Source organism: Euprymna scolopes, chromosome 42 (assembly GCF_053919585.1).
Source record: "Euprymna scolopes isolate OS-2025 chromosome 42, ASM5391958v1, whole genome shotgun sequence".
NCBI lineage: Eukaryota > Metazoa > Mollusca > Cephalopoda > Sepiida > Sepiolidae > Euprymna > Euprymna scolopes.
In genome coordinates, this window is record NC_136523.1 from 21,201,051 (window position 1) to 21,213,091 (window position 12,041).

The 12,041-nt window shown below is 38.9% G+C and overlaps 1 pseudogene; it reads right to left on the reverse strand.

Annotated features, from left to right (window-relative positions):
* Positions 1 to 229: 229 nt before the first annotated feature.
* On the reverse strand, positions 230 to 348 carry LOC145267384 (5S ribosomal RNA; annotated as a pseudogene).
* Positions 349 to 12,041: the final 11,693 nt, after the last annotated feature.

The window sequence follows — 12,041 nt, forward strand, 5'->3', positions numbered from 1 at the left end:
GAATTTGGATACGAAACTCTGACTCAGCTGCCATATTCTCCAGATCTCTCACTTACCGACTGTGTGCAGTCAGCACCAACCCTATTCAGGGTTTAACCGGATTCCTCCGAAGGAGGAAGTTTCATGGGAGTATGAAATTCACAAGCGGTCCCCAATCGCATGTATATCCCCGTCAGGGGAGATGACGTTGGTTTTTGCAACTTTTTGCAGGGAGATGTTGACGTACTCTTACATACAGCACCTGGACTTCCCAAATTAGTCATCCATTTTAGTAATGACCAGGCTCAACGTTGCTTAACTTCGGTGATCTGACGGGAACCGGTGTGTCAATGTGATTATGCCGTATATTCACTTACCGACTACCACTTTTTCTGCGTGAGAAATTCTTCAAAAGCTAAGCGATATCAAAAACGTCTTTAGCGACTTAATCGCCACCAGAACGCAAGATTTTTACGTTAATTGAATAAATATGCTTGTTTTGCATTGGCAAAAGTTAGTTGAATCCTACGGTGCTTATTTCGATCAATAAACTCTTGGTTTACCCAAGATGTGTCGATTTGAATTTAAAAGATAAAAATCGCAAGAATTTTCTTGTCAACCCGATAGATTGTTTTCCAGCGGTCTTCAACATAGTTATTTTCAAGTAAAACGTATACAAGTCCATCTAAAGACGACAAATTCTACCCGATTTACACCACTACTTGTGATTCCTTTTTTGTCTCACTGACCTCCTGATATTAACCCTTACATTCAAGTGGCTTTCCTGTCTTGATAAAACCATTGGATTAACATGGGAATTTGAAATCCATAAGCGGTCCCTAGCCGCATGTATATCCATGTAGAATGGAGGTTGAATTTGTCTCATACTTCCCGAATATTCTCAGCTTACACAGTGACAGCGGTTTTCATACATAGCTAATTTATATGTCTGGCAGTGTCCTTAGATATGCTTTGTACCGATTCTTATCTTAAATCGAAAAAATCTGATCTTAAAAATAAGTATTTAATAGTCAAGGCAGGATAGGCTGTTTTTAGCAGCTCCTGCCCAGATGCGGCAGCAGTTCTCCATCTTTGGATGTACTTGGATTTTATATAGATAGAGAATTGCGTCATTAGTGAGATATTTTCTGGAGCGGTAGAAGAATCCCACCATTTTCTCAGCGGCCCGGGCAACAGACTTGATATACGTGTTCCATTTCAGATCAGGAGTAAAGGTCAAACCCAGGAGCTTGTCAAACTCAGGAGCTTGTCAAAACATGACGCCTCCCAAGACGAGAGCCATCCATTTCAATTGATGCTAGATGAGGAACAGAGCGTTGATGATGTAAAGATAGGAGCTTGGTTTTAGATGCATTAAATGTAACCAGCCACCTCTTCCCCCATTGTACCACGCGCTCAAGATAAAAGGAGAGAGAATCAGAAAGAGATTTGTCATTTACGGCCTTTACCCCCGACGAACCCGACAAGCAGCAAAATACTACCCCTAGACAGAGTGACCCCCAAAATCAGAAAGCCTTATACTCTTATAGTGTCTTCCCCAGAACTGATAGGCTTTGAAATTCCCTTCCGAATTCCTGCTTCCCGACTGTGCTGACATGAAGAAATTCAAGTGTAATGTGAACAGACATCTTCCTGCTGAAACTATGACATAGTATCCCTGCAATTATGTACCGGATAGTAGCCCCCTACATCAAAGTGATGCTGAGCTTTGTTTGGAGTGAAAATTCAATATAAAAAGAACTACTGCTACCAAGTTGACTATAACATGGTCATTTTTAAGTCTAATCTATAAACGTACTTATTGTGCCGTCCTCTTACATAATTTAACCTTACCTAAGCTCAAACATTACCGATCATATCGGTGTTGTCCAGCCCGCCATCATTAATCCTGGAGTGACCTTTGATTTTTGATAAGCGGTGGTTCTTTCTTTTAAAAAATATATAAGCTGAAGAAGCCAGCCATTTGTCTAACATAAATGACCTTAGAGACAAACGTCAGTTTTTTAGTTTTAGCTTGGCCGTGGCGAAGAAAATTCTCGGCAATAGTTCCTACGCCTCCGACATCATAGCTTTCCAACTTAGTTAACTTGGAGAGCGGGAGTTATCAAACAAGACGCAGAATTCGTGTATGGTATTTAGTTCTCTCATACTGCAAGAACTGTAACACTAGGGTCCAAAAGTGGGATTGAAAAGTCAACGCCCCCGAAGAGGGGCATTCTGTTGAGAAAAAAGTATCCGGACAGCCCCGTCGACATTCCCCAGCGATTAGCAATAAACTAACCCCTTTCTCAGAGAGAGAAGGCAAAGTCTGGAAGCGTGGACCTCTTAGAACTGCATAAAACTTAACACCCACCGCAAAATCAACAAGATCCAGGTCATTACAGGAATGGTCTAATATTTGTTGCTTTTGGGGGCCCGGGATAGAGAGACAGGGGGCATGTAGCAAGGGCGTAGACTTTTACCAGTGAAGATTTAGATATTATGTTTATGGTATTTTAGATGACGATTAATCATTCGTATTAATTATGAGCTACTGATTTCATGTGGAGTGTAATTTTCACAATATGTAAGCCGCTGTAACCTCCGACCTTCTTCAGGCGCATCTTATAGAAATCGAGAATCTTTCTATCAAACACGGAACAAAATTTTGGACGAAACGTTTATTTAACCCACGGGGGTGAGTACGGTTACGTTCGGTCAGCTATGTCCGACTGTTAGTCCTTAGTAAATCTCAGTTGTATTTTGAGTATTGTCCGTATTGAGGCTTGAACCTGCAACTTCCAAAAGGTTAACTTTTACAACTGTATATAACCAAGAACTTTATCCATTATGCCACGGGTCGTTACGCACCGTTCCTGGCGGAACGAGAGCACGCTACCATCATCGACTAAAACAAAATTCCGTTCGAAGTTGCGTACGAATTCCCGATTTAGATAGAAAATATTCCCGAGTTCGACATAAGAATTCCTAAGTTCGAAAGGTACACATGAAGAAGGTCAGAGGTTACATTGGCCGAAGTATTGTGAATATAGCAGTCAAGACCAAAACAATAATCTGATAATCCAAATAATTCGTATGCCTGGGTGTTTGGAGGTATGTGTTGAGCAAAAAAAAATCGGTAGTAGGCAGGCAGGTTTGAATCCGTACCGCAAAGATGAAAAAGAACGTGAAAAAAAAAACGTCCGCCCATCGCCAAAGCTAACGTGACGAAGGTTTAAATTAAATTCAATCGAAAGAATGACATTCGAAAATATCGATGAAAAAAGCGACCCCCTTCTTGTGGAAACGTGTTCCGTTGAGTGTGAAGAAATTAATGTTTTTAGCTAATTTTCGATATTTGTCGTCCGAAGGGTAGATCTTACAAAACGATAGTGATTTCGTAAAAATATGTCGCCTCTGCCGAAAGTTTTAAGCAGATACACATACATGATGATTGATTGCAACGTCTTGTCAGACGAATGCCACTCCCTCGTGCACACATACAGTCCATGAGCCCAAAAAAATGACTTCCATCGCCACAGGACCATTTTTATAGACAAATGCCTGAGGGAGTATCTGTACACAGATAATGTTACAGAGTCTAATCTTTGTACGATAGCTAAGTCTCTCTCTCGGCTCAAAATGTTGAGATCCAGCAACAAGCAAGAGCAAAATAACAAGCAACAAGTAAAACTTCAGACCAGCTTAATGCGGGTACTGGTCTCCTGCTTTATGTTTTTTTTTAAATCAGAGATTTGCTTCTCCTAGAAAAGTTGCCTTCACCACAGCTTATGGGAGCCCTCTCCATCCCAACACATATATATATACACACAAATATACACGGTGCTAGTTGGCCGTTGATCCCGGAAAAGGGTTCATTCGCCCTTTGGAAGGTCTTGTTTTTAATACTGCAGGGAGACTAGCCACCCTCCTCACAAAGCAAGTCTGGTGGGGGAACCAGTTTAGTCGCCGGTGACCCGACCATGAGGCAGGTAGTACTGGGTTACATGGTACCAGTAGCATATGACATGACCTGACATGATGATTGCAACGTCTTGTCAGACGAGTGCCACTCCCTCAGACATTTAAAATCCAGGAGCCCAAATGTCTGAGGGAGTATCTATGCAAATATGATGTAACAGAGTCTTAGCTTTGTACGACAGCTAAGTCTCTCTCTCGGTTCAAAATGTTGAGATCCAGCAACAAGTAAGAGCAAGATAGCCAGCAACAAATTAAACTGCAGACCAGCTTAATGCGGGTACTGGTCTTCCGCTTTATGGTTTTTTAAATCAGAGATTTGCTTCTCCTAGAAAGGTTGCCTTCACCACGGCTTATGGGAGCCTTCTCTACCCCAATACACATATACACACACACAAATGACCTGACATACATACATACATACATACATACATACATACAGATAGACAGGTGAGATTTATATCATAGAAGATGAGAACAGTAGTTCGATGAATCCAAATAATACGAATAACCAATTTTATCTGCAAACATTCAGAATTTAAAAAGTACGATTGTAGATTTTGTCCTATGTCGGTCAATCGACACAAACAGTTGTGATCGAAGACCTGTTGTCTGTTCGTATTCCAATAACGCATTGGTCAAGTTTCACCTCCATAATGCGTAACCAGCAGTCATCTCATTTAGCAATATACAAACTCTGCGTCTCCTAATTTGTTCAAATACAGGAGTAAATGAGGCGAAACTTTTCGCTTTGTACGTTTTTCTGACATTTTCTTTTGGGGTAGATATTTGCATCATAAACGCATTCAACTAATTGTAAGAGAAAATTGACATTGGTTTCATGTTTCATTACTTATTTATTTTATTTTATTATTATTTTTTTTGGGGGGGGGGGGGTCTGTGTTAGGATTCTTTAGAGAGTAATAGACGAGGTATCGATTTCTCATAAGGAAATATATGTAGTTTTATTTATTTATTCAGAGAATTATTTCTTTCTTTCTCAAGAAAATATTTTATCATTCTATCTTTCTTTTAATTTTCGAAATTCTTTAGTCTATAGATTTTTTTTTCTTTTTTCGTTATATGAGGTTACCCTGACTTTCAAAGTCCTCTTACTCCCTGATTTACTGTTAACTTTAATTCTGCAGGGTGGAACAAGTAAAACCGTTGCTCTAGAAGCCAGAAATAAATGTAAGAAAGAAATAGCGACAGTTAAGAGAGAATTTACTGAAACCAACCAAAAACGCATCGAAGCACAGAAATTAGGAACCCGAGACTTCTGGAAAATCTACAACAGTGTAGTAAATAATTGGCAAAACGTACTCTTTATCTGAAAGTACATCTTTTAAACTCCTCGGCCTAACGTTCACAGGAAGCATGAGTTGGAACAATTACATTGAGAACATTGCCAGAACCACTGCGAAGAAGATGGGTTCTCTCTACCGTTCTAGAAAGCTATTAACGCCTGAAAGTATGCTATACCTCTATAAGGCCACCATTCGTCCATATATGGAGTATTGTTTTCATATTTAATCTGATGCATCTGCCACTAGTCTCTCGCTCCTAGACAAGGTTCAAAAGAGAGTCGCTAATCTGATAGGTCCTGAACTGTCAGCTAAACTTCAGCCTCTGTCACATCGACGAAATATAGCATCCGTCTGCCTATTCTACAAGTACTTTAACGGTGAATGCTCAGGAACTGCAAGCACTTGTGCCCCTCGACGTAAATACACCCGACAGACCCGACAAGCAGCAAAATCTCACTCTTTCACAGTTGAGATCCCTAGATGTAAGAGAGCCTTCTACTCCGGTAGTTTCTTCCCCAGAACCGCTAGACTTTGGAATTCCCTTCCGGGTCCCTGCTTCCCCGACTGTACTGACATGCAGAAGTCAAGTGCAACGTGAACCGAGATCTTGCTGCTCAACTTCCTACATAGTACCCCGGATGCTTATGTCCCTGATAGTAGCCCCGCTACAACAAAGTGGCAACGTGCCTTGTTTGGGGTGAAAATTTAATAAAAAAAAGTTTGTTTTTTTTTAAATAACGATATGATTCCATTTCCGTTTGAGGACAACTGGTTTTATTTTATTTTTATTTTATGCTTTTGCTGCAGACCATCTACTAATTGGCCAGTTGCGTACAAATCCCATTTTGTCATACGTCGAGAACATCACCAACATGACCTCTCACAACATCAAAACCAGCCTTATCGCCACCATCCACTGAGTTGCTTGTAGAAAAGACATGCTCCCATTTCCAGACCTTTATCCAGACGGTGATTGAGAATGAATGCGGCTACATTTAATAGATGTCAGCTCCACTACATCATCAGTTATCCATGAATTGATTTATTCAATAAGCGTTTTAGAATAAAGCTGTAGTGTTGTTTTCTTTACAGCGACAAGTTTATCGTTCAACTCTCTATTTAATGGTGACTTTTTTCTACTTCAAATTCACAACTTATCAAGGACAGCATGCCACTCAAGGATAATGGATATTAAGTGTTAGGTAGTTGATAAGACAACTTAATGATGATCAGTAATGGTGACACTTGAGTAGGAGCTAGTTATTTAAGAGAACGGGTCAATAAAAACTTATTTACATAGGACTTGAAAAGAACCAAGTTTTAGTCAACTAGGAAGTAGCTCGACGGTATTTGTTTTGTTTTGTTTTACATGGGGGTCACCACTTATCAAGGCCCGAAAGCCACTCAGGGATAAGGATTTTTTTTTTTTTTTACAAAGGCATCACCACATTATCAAGGCCCAGAGGCCACTCAAGGATAAGGGTTAAAGAGTGTACAGTAGAAATTGGTCAATATAGTAATCATTAGTAATGAAAATTTGGTAAATTTAATAACTTATATGGAACGGCTCATCAAGAACTTATTTACTTTAGACTTGAACACAACCATATTGTAGTCAGTCGGAAAGCAGGAAAACGGAAGACAATTCCACAGGCGTGCAGTTCTAAGAAAGAAGCTTTGTTCATGGAATCTACGTTTAGGTTTAGGCACAGCTAAAGAGTGGGGGAAATTATTGATAGTGTTTACAGCTAGACGAGTGTTTCTTGGTTGGATTATTGCGTGTACAGTAATCAATGAGATAGTATTGTAGTAATCATTAGTATTAGGGGTTTTGATAGAGTGTCTTACTTAAGGGGGCGATTTGTCAGGAGTTTGTTTATGTTGGACTTGAATTCGTCCAAGTTGAAGTCAGGTGGGAAAAAGGCAAGCGACAGAGAGTTCCATTGGCGTGCAGTTCTAATAAAGAAGCTTTGCTCATGGAATCTACGTTTGGATTTAGGCACAGATAAAGAGTGGGGAAAATTATTGACAGTAGTGTCAGCCAGACGAGTGTTTCTCGTGAAAGATTGGCGAGGGGGAACGAAGGATTGGAGCTCAGACGAGCACCTTCCATGGAAATAACGATAAAACAAAGGCAGGCTCGCAACGTCTCTCCTGTGGGAGAGAGGTTGTAGGGAAGAGAAAATGGCATCCCCCACCAAACCACGAAGTCTATTTTGTACTCTGTCAAGGCAAGATAAGCTGCTTCTAGCAGCTCCTGCCCAGATGTGGCATACGTACTCCATCCTTGAATGTACTTGGCTTTTATATAGATAGAGAATTGCATCAGTAGTGAGATATCTTCTGGAGCGGTAGAAGGATCCCACAATTTTCCCAGCGTGCCTGGAAACAGACCTGATGTACCTGTTCCATTTCAGATCAGGAGTAAAGGACAAACCCAGAAGCTTGTCAAAACATGGAGCCCCCCCCCCAAGACGAGAGCCATGCATTTAAATTGATGCCAGTATTTTGCCACACAGACGCACAGGTCCAAGGAAGAAACTCTGCTCATGGAATATATATTTGGAATTCATGCACAGATATTGAGTAAAGGAAATTATTGTTGTTCGTTTGTAGCTTAATTGCCATATATATTTTCATAACTTACTATATATATATATATATAATATACACTTTTACTTTTGCAAAACTATATATATATATATATATATATATATATATATATATATATATATATATATATATATCTGTGTGTGTGAAATCGAACAAAATGTATAACCCGTGGGCTTAGATTGCATGCTACATACACAAGGTAACAGTGGGGGACGACCATACTCTCCGGATGTTCATCTGACTGACTTGCAAAACCGGTGCTCGTTACCCGGAAGTGATGTCATGTAGAGAAGTGACGTCATAGAATAGTTCATTATTCCAGGCAGTAGGGGTGTGTCACCAACACTCCTAAATGCAGTATTACCGCGGAATACGGCGGTCCTAGCATGCGGTATTTTCAGTTTACGATGTGGAATATGATGCATTTCCTGTCCTGTCCCTGGTTACACTACTTGGTGGTATTTATTTGATTATATACATGTGCATTATATACGGTATTGTGTTTTGTTACTAATTTTAAAGCCGTATCCTGGGGTCCAACTGTATTACTTCAGATCAAACTATATACGATTTCCCTGATATGGGTATATTTGCTTATGAGACGACGCTCTATAACGTGCACGAGGGAAAAACGGATGTATGTGAATCTAAGACAATGGCAGAATCGTTAGAAAATTACTCCACTCCGTAGTGGAATGGGACCGCGAATGGATGGTAACATTTAATGCTAGTAAGACTAAGCTACTTTCCTTTAACAATTACAAGACGCCTCTCCAACAATCGATATCCATGACAAATAACACCCTATATGAGAATTCTTCCTTTAAATTTCTCAGCCTTAAATTTGCGGGTAGTATAAACTTGGACAAATACATTGAGGACATTGCAAAAGCTGCTACAAGGATGGTGGGCTCCCTTTATCGAACTAGAAAACTACTAACGCATGGAAGTATCCTGTACCTCTACAAGACCACCATTCGCCCATGCATAGAGTATTGTTGCCAGATCTGGGCTGGTATGTCTATCATTAACATCTCTTTCTTGGATTGGGTCCAGAAAATAGTTTTCAATATCATAGGTCCCACGTTGTCAACTAAGCCCAACTCCTCTCCCATCGCCGCAATGTTGCATCTCTGTGCCTGTCTTGCAAATATTTTAATCGAATAATGAACTCGTGGCACTTGTGACCCCATACTAGTACATATTCCCGACAGCCCCGCTTAGCAACAAAATTACACCCCTTAACTGTTTAGATCCCTAAATGATAGAAAGCTTGTTACTCTAATAGATTCTTTCCTCGCACGGTTAGAATTTGGAATTCTATTCCTGCTACCTGCTCCCCTGAGAATTTTAACTGTTAAATAAACAAATATATTGTTAAGCTATCCAAGCCGTTGTTTTAAATAGTAGCCCCTTACATCCAAGTTGCGATAGGCCTTGTTATGGGTGAACATGGGTAAAAAAAATGGCTACACTACTTCGAAATCAAATATCAAGCAACAATGATGGGCATAAAACAGATAGATTCCGACTTATAAACAACTAGTCTTTCTTTCTTCTTTTGTCACAAACATCGCTCATGTAATGTGAAGACAAAAAAGACAAGCGATAATTACGAGACTGCTAAAAGTAAACAGAAGGTCTAATTTCTACTGTTCTTTCTTATACAGAGTTCAAGTCTTATTCGCAGAGACCCCTTGATTTCTGAGGTTTCACTAGAATAAAGTAAAATAAAAAGACAAAAGCCCTAAAAACAAATTCATAAAATTCTACTGCGAAATTAGAATTTGCTTTCATCATTTTGGCAATTCTACAGGGAGTGATTGACAACATATCGATTTATCATAAAGCACTTATAAGACATTTTATTCCTATTTATTTTACTGCGTGTTTTTTTTTTCTTTTTCATTAAAACAATTCTTACCCTATTATTCGGGATTTTCGGACAACTTTTCTTATCTTGATTGTCATTTTCACAAGGTTCTGGTCGATTTAAGCTCCGACCTTATCCAGGTGTAACTTGTCGAACTCAGGAATGCTTGAGACAGTCGAATTTCAGCCCTTGCTTGACGTAGTTTCTGATCTGGCCACAGTAATGAGCTGTGATACAGCAAAACAGTTCTGTATATATATAATATTTTTGCAAAATCACAATAAAATATAAAATAAGAACATCATATAGTGTATTTCCTGATGTTGTACAATTGTCTTCTGATAAATTAAACATATTTAAACATCATATTATTAAAAAATATTTGAATAAATACATACTAAAATACTTCATATATATATATATATATATATATATATATATATATATATATATATATATATATATATATATATATATATATATATATATATATATATATGGCGAGATTATTTGCGGGCGCCGCTCCCGATGGTCGATCGGTAGAACTGTTGACGGTCAACGCGATGATTCTAGGTTCAATCCTCGGCTTGGGAGAGGTGATCGTCTAGCGGAACTATTCTAGCTGATGGCATTCAAGTCATGCATATATATATATATATATATATATATATATATATACACCCCTATATATATATATATATCATATATATATATATATATATATATAGAGGGGTCTGCCCAGTTTTATATACGCTTAAATATATTGTAATTAGTCCAGATTCCGCATATATTATTACAGAGTCGTGATTTCGAAAATAAAACAAAGTATCTTGGTGCCATCAGGCAGAATCGAAATCGAAACCGAAACTGCTGCATTTCTTCCACGCACACTTTGCTTGTCCAAACAGCGTGGTGTATTTCTCTCCTTTGTCGTCGCACGCTTCTTAAATTACATATGCACTTTCTGGCTATCGCTGATGTTTATCTCTTTTCAAGCCAGCCATTTTTTGATGCTGCTGAAATTTTCCCACTCAATAATAAAAGTATATAAATGTTGCCTATGCAATTAGGAAGTATGCGTGAGAAGAAAAAAAGGAAAAGAAAGAGACAAATGCACCACATGGTCGGCAGAAGCAAATTTTGGGTCGAAGAAAATGGATGTGTATAGTCGAGGATAGAATGGGCCGGCTGTGGCCGGCATGCGGTCGGAGGAAGGAAAAATGCACTCCAAGCAGATGGACATATGGCAGCGAGAGATTTTTTTTGTTTTTGTTTAGACGGGAGAGTACGGGTAATAAATGGTTTTGCTAAAAAAATGTAGCCTTGAACTTTTATTTCTTTCCTTTGTTTTTTTTTTTACCTACAACATCACAAGCTTAAGGGATCTTAAGAAGAAAGGATATCTTATTTAATTGGTGTCTAATATGTACTATGTAAAAAAAAGTATACAAATCTCTGAGACATTCACACATTTTCCAGATTAAATGCTGCATTTGCTCAGAACTTGGTCTCAAGGAAATCGAACAGACTACACTTATACACAGATTTCTGGGCGAACCCAAAAGCTATTCATACGAATCAATCAATCATACTCAATTGCCAAAGTGCCCATAAATCAATCGAAGTCTTACACTGGACATGCACACTTTCACGCAAGATGCCGTGTCAAAGGGACCGGGGTCATGGCTCCCAACAAGTGAACAGCTCATAAAATCGATACAGTTCAGCTGATTCCTTGTTGAACTTAAAGGCCAAAGATCGAAGCTCACAATTTTCGTCTTAATCGATTCGCGTCCCACTGATTCGATTGACGCTACAGGAGAACCCATTCAAAAGGAACGATGTTCGATTGTCTGTAATAACCTCAAGAGTGATTCGATCGATCTTGGACATCAACGTCCATTTCAATCGGTATTACGTAAACGTTCGATGTATACGATGCTGCAACGTGTCTGGGCTTCTTTTACAGGATCTGTAATGCGAGACCAGAAGAGCGATAAAACTATAAAAGAAAGTTAGAGTCGGTGTCTTTGAAGGCGAAGGATATAAATAGTAGTAACGCGGTTATCGAAACCAATCGAAATTGTTTTCTAAGAATGCTCTTTTCAAAGTGCATTTTATTATGTAAGTTTATCTGATGTTCTACGTAATCGTGAAAGAGCAATTTGCATACGTATATTTTGTTTTAGATTTAAAAGCAAGAAGAGTTTGATAAACACTATTAAGGAATTTCATATAATATACTGTCCCATTTGTCTAGTACGCAGAACAATTGTCCTTGGGTAAACAAC